The sequence below is a fragment of the Styela clava genome, chromosome 12 (assembly GCF_964204865.1).
Source record: "Styela clava chromosome 12, kaStyClav1.hap1.2, whole genome shotgun sequence".
NCBI lineage: Eukaryota > Metazoa > Chordata > Ascidiacea > Stolidobranchia > Styelidae > Styela > Styela clava.
In genome coordinates this window covers 20,684,488-20,690,884 of record NC_135261.1, presented here as the reverse complement: position 1 = coordinate 20,690,884, position 6,397 = coordinate 20,684,488, and positions in this window count along the sequence as shown.

Genomic DNA, 6,397 nt, shown 5'->3' with positions numbered 1-6,397 from the left:
CCATTTCTATTTTCCGACCGTATTATCGCGAGTTTTGTGAAAATATTACATACATACACGAGCAAGATGATGATTATTCTACTTGATTAGTGGTGAATTGCATCCATTCATTGCACTCTTAGCAAAAGGGTTGTCTAGAAATATACATATCTACATCTTATTATCAGGATCACATTTAAAGGTGTTCTCACTATGAATTTGAATAAAAGTCAATTATATCACGACATGATAAGGAAAATCAATGCGCAGAATATTTCCCTGAACATAAAAATTGAATACAGTTGTATAGAGTAAGCCGAGGATTCAAGTGTGAAGCTTCTCAACATAGAGCAGCAGTTCTTAATCTGGGGTAAATTTACCCCCGGGTGTAAATTTCGTCATTCTTAGGGGTAAATCTCGTTATTGTGAAAAAAGATATGGAAAAACAAAAACCGCATCAATTTGCTGTTTTGTTGCAAAAACTTTGCGTTATTGGTAGGATAACTCGCGAGAAATCATCGGCCTATGGCCTGTGTAGTGTGTAGTAGCCTATTATTGCATCACGATATCGCGAATCGCGACAGAAGGTGATTCTGGCAACAGTTACCGGGGCCGCCTGCGGATTGTCACAAATTCAGCGTTGGAGTGAGAAATGTTAGCTCGACAGTGATTCGTTCCGGATAAAAATTAACGAAGTACTCATTAAACAAGCTTCATGAAAATTGGTAAGTTTAGAAAAACACACACACGGCAATAGAGATTTGTGTCATTAGAAGTGATCATTAATTCGTAACACGTTTAGGTTGACAGCTTTTTTTATTGCTTCTCACGGTAGGAAATATTTGCGCTGTAAGAAAAATTCAATACCGAGATTATAGTCCTGTATTTCGCCTGAATTATATCAAGATTTGATGTAAAGGCAAGCTACCGCGGGCAATCAGCAGTTGTTTATATAAGCGGTATTTCAACACGGCGTAACGGTACCTTGCAGATGTGATGCGTATATTTTTTGGCGCGAAAATGTGCGTTTTGTAACATTCCCACTAAATAAGCTAGGATAGTTCTTGTACCGTTGACAGTACCCCGATAGGCCTAGAGGTACAGGTAAGTTACCGCAAGATTTTCAGCGAATTGATGATAAAATATTTCGTTTTGCTCTCTGTCTCATATATTTGAGCTTGAGCATATTTTTTATTAGTACGCCTATATTTCAACCGAAATTGAAAACCAACATCTTTGAGCTCTTTGTTATTTCACCAGACATTGAAGATCTGTTTGCTAAAAAAGTGCAGCCGGCGTATTAAACATGTTTTTTTATTTATTTTTTATGGAAGAAGCTTCATGACCAAGCCTTTCTGTTCATTCTCGAGTTCTTTGTTAATATATTGGATTCTAGTTCGAAAATTTTTGAATGAAAAAGAGAGGTAGCTTTTAAGATCCAAATGTCTGAAATTCCCCCGCACTCCTCCTACTTATTCCCCCTCTATTCTGCCCCCACTCCACTCTTCTTCAATCGTCCCCTCCATACTTACCTCCTCCCGTCACTCTCCCAACCCAACACTTTCTCCCCAACCGCTCTTTCTTCACCGAACCGCACTCTCGCGGAGAAGATGGGGTAGAAAGAAAAGGGAGAGATAGGGAGACTTCACGTTTACCGTTGGAGCTCTTTATACTTTGCTTGACGAATTTTTAATAAATGATCAACAATGGCTATATTGGGGGTAAATTTTGTTCGCTAAAGGGGTAAATAAGACAAAAAAGGTTAAGAACCACTGACATAAAGCAAAGGACCGTGCAAGTGGTTTCCAAATATGAATGAAGTAGGCTACATTTGAATTGCTTTAAAGTAACATTTACCAACCGTGAAGAAATTCTTCTTCAGGGACACATTTTGTCCTTTTCGGGGAGGAATTTTGCTCAATATTTGCTGTAGTACAACTCTTAATGTTCTGTATTAATATTCATTTACGTACTATTAAACTGAACAAAAACGTACGCATGATACTAACTGAGGATCCATTTATTGACGGCTGAACATATATTAAGTGGTTTTTATTCATAGTGAGGGAGGAATGAAAAGTTGCAAAATAGGCGAAGAGAGGAATTTAACGAAAACGCTTGGGACTCACTGAGTCTAAAGTTTTTTGGTTATATCCGTATCATATTTTGGGTGACCTAATACACCTAGTAAGGAGTTAGTGACTGTGTCCACAAGGTAATTTTGAAACCACGTCAGTCTTCAATTACAAGTTGTTAAACGTGACTTTGTATAAATGAAAACAAGTATATATATATAATATTTGCTTTAATTCTCGTAACAATTAGAATAAAAATTTTGACGATAAAACGAAATTATTGAACAGAAGAATTTTATTCACGCATTCACTTTAGTTAGTTATCACTTCATATAAAATAAACAAAGGTGAGCACTAGTAGATGGCACAAAAATAGTTTTTGGTAGACCGATTACATAGTTTAAATATAACTACTGCCAGCATTTCATTTTTCTCATTTTATTTATTCACTCATTCTATGTATGAAGTGGACGGATTATGATATAGTATAGCATTAAAACGTATTGTCTACAATAAATTGCATGCATTCGTATACGATTAATTAAACGTTTAATTATTGATGCCGGTTCTGTTTACCTAATTTTAATAAAGTTGTATTGCAAGTGATATGCTGTATTGCAATTTAGAATTATATATGCCCTTTCTATTTTCCGACCGTATTATCGCGAGTTTTGTGAAAATATTACATACATACACGAGCAAGATGATGATTATTCTACTTGATTAGTGGTGAATTGCATCCATTCATTGCACTCTTAGCAAAAGGGTTGTCTAGAAATATACATATCTACATCTTATTATCAGGATCACATTTAAAGGTGTTCTCACTATGAATTTGAATAAAAGTCAATTATATCACGACATGATAAGGAAAATCAATGCGCAGAATATTTCCCTGAACATAAAAATTGAATACAGTTGTATATCATATTTGCTTTAATTCTCGTAACAATTAGAATAAAAATTTTGACGATAAAACGAAATTATTGAACAGAAGAATTTTATTCACGCATTCACTTTAGTTAGTTATCACTTCATATAAAATAAACAATAAAAATTGAGAAAGCGAGCAACTCAAGCAGATTTTAAAGCGACCCAATTCGGAGTCGCGGCCCATAAAAGAGGGAGTGCATAACACTAGCTATGTATACATAAAAAAATAATAAATCAAGTAGTTTTTATGCATAAGGAGGAAGAAATAAAGAGTTCCAAATATGCGAAGGGTAGAATTCAAAAAAGTTAGAAGCCACAGATTTAGCTAATAAATTGTAGATAGCTGAGAGAACTATTTTGTTTAATAAAAGAAAATACTCACTGACAGTTGAACCGACGTATGCGCAAATCCAAACGAGCATGCGTAGAAAGTACGTTTTTGATGTCTCAACGTCGCCGAATTCGTCTTTTTATTTTTCATTTTGGTAATACTCATATTGAAATTGATGATGGCAATTTTGAAGAACGACAATTTTCATGAAATAATTTTTAGTTAAAAAGCTACAATATAAATTTATTATTATGCTGTGACGCAAAATACTTTTCAGATTTAACGATAAATAAAATTTGACCTCACAGTCTGATCTACATTTATGTTATAGAATATAGATCATTCAGAACATAAAAGTGCCGACTATTTTAACAATTACAAATAGCCACGGTAAAGCGAAATGCTTCTATATATAAAAAGAACACAGATGTTCAATGGAATTTTAAAGGAAATTTGTGCGATACTGAAGTGAAATATTCTTTGGAAGAAAATGGACCAAATACATGGTAATCATTCTACGGTATTAAATGTGACCGATCTTTCCATTCTCACTTCACATAACAAGGACACCGTTAAATAGCTTGCATGCCCTGTATCTAAAGCAGGCACGAAAGTAGTTGATTACATATGATTCGTAGTATTGTGCGGTAATATCAACAAATGTCCCTGACCCAGCTTTAAGATCTATATATCTAGGAAAATTAATTTTACGTTCTAATAACGACGAGCAAAATTCCAACACCTGACAAAATTTCTCAGAAAAGCGACAGTATTCGTTCCGTTCCACAAGTCGCCGAGGTGAACACTGCCAGAATACCCATTCGAGCTCGTAGGAAAAAGCACATGGGGAGCGTCCCATGCATCCGCCATTGGTTTTACAGCAGTCCGCGTGGAAAGTGACTGAACACACCGACAAAAATGCATTTTTCGAAATATAGGCTTTTACACATGTACTGGAATGTAGTAATGACATTTATATATCGGAGGTATAAATTGTTTTCAACTTCAAGTCCAAACTCTGTGTCTAATATATTTAAATATACTCCGTGACTATGATTAAGAAAATATTATAAGTAAGAATAGTTGAAAGTTTGTAAAATTTTACTAAGTTTAGACTGTTGATGGGCGCTAGATGCTTCCAGTTACTTCTAACTTTTGTTCAAACGAAAAAATATATACAATGAATCCCACCTTGGCACATATTTAGCTAAATACTTACTTTATTTCTGTTTCCATCAACTCGTTCTTATTTATATGTACCGCCATGGGTATACGTGAAAAATAGATTCGAAATATATATATGATTGACATTTATTGTTATAAGATTGCTACTTTCATCTCACATTCCTTCGGTCATAATCTCGACAGTAAAGATGTAATACATAATTGGCCTCAACTTATTATTCACTAAATATAATAAATATAACGTTTAATTCAAAAACTAAAACTGACGCTTTATATTTAAACCGGTTGAAGTGCAGACGAAAAAATTGCCATGACTGTTTCCGTTTTTAACCGTCTGAGCTGAAATCTAGGAAACGGAAGTCTCAGCTTCGATAAAATTATATTTGTGAGGCAAATAAACAAGAGCAACAACGTTTTTCTGAGTGTTTGGTAAATTTTGGATATAAATATATTCAAAAATTCACATTTCACATTCATCAGCACATTTCAGAATTCGGGAAAGAGGATTCGGAATTCAGTTCATTTGGAATTTTGTCTAAAATTGGCGATAGGAAATTGGGAAATCCCAAATTCAGGAAATCTCAAATGCATCTGACGAACAAGTTTTGCGATTGAGCAAATACTAAAAAACTATTATTATGGAGCCAATACTACGTATGCTGAGTTAGCAAAGAACTACAATTAGTTTTTAGAGAAATTCCATATCTCAATCTAAAGCAAAGAGAGAATGTCAGATTTGACCTTATTTATCCTAGTACTGTTTTTTGATGTCTCTATATCACGATTCCAAAGTTGAGATTCATTCAGTGGTTTTTGTCACATCACATTCTAGTGAATACCACGGACTAGACTGGGGCTTTACCCGATTCGACAATAAATAATGAACTCATTAATCCCTGCAACGCTGGATACGAGATCAAAACTTTTGATTTTAGGAAGCGGCTCGGAATTGGCAAGTGAGACTTAAGATAGCGACCAAAGATTTCGATATTGGGCAAGCATTGTGTTTAGTGTATTGCGAAATACGCAATACTATTTTCCAATATACTTCGTTGTCGTATTCAAAGTGCAATATTAAAAATCAATGCAAATCAACATCATCCTCCATACAAAAAATATTGATCAAAATGTTTATCTAATTTGACATTGACTATAACTGTTTCACTAAGCTTGAGAAGTAATCTGTTGGCCACCTTGGTATTTAATTTCGCCGCGAGATCTAATTAAAAATATCGGATTTTTTTATGTTCCTTGCTGAGAACAAAATTCAGAAATTACTACAACCCCATTTAAAAATTTGAAATTTGTTGAATTAGTTCGGGTCCGAACGTCCATATTGTTGTTTATTTACTAACTATTTATTTAGTAGTATTCGTATTGCAGATACAATATTAAAATTTAAAAACGCCACATTTTGTTTCATGGTTGTGACTTACTTCAACTCAGATGACCATGCGGCCATGTTTCAGTTTTTTTTTTTATATATCTCGCAATGCCTCTCATATAGTAGACCTAGCTATATAGCAGCAGAATCGACATTGTAATTTATCACACTTTTATTACCTAAAAAAACAGTATCCAATCTAATGGCATATAAGCATGAATTGATAGAAAATAAGTTATCATCTTGAATAATGTGCTGCTGAACAATTGGCGCGCTAATCATATTAAACATTTTATTTAAAAGTAGACTGTCGAAAGTTTTATAAATGTCAAGAACCATTCTAATGGCATGTCGCTTGCCTTTAAACGCCTTGGTTAGTTTGTGTACCAAAATATTAACAGCCAGTAGAGTGTTACTTGCAGAAACCAAAATGATACGATTGTTGCTTTCAAAATAGTTTAACATTCTGATATACATTATTTCTCAAAGAATTTTACAAAAGATGGGTCT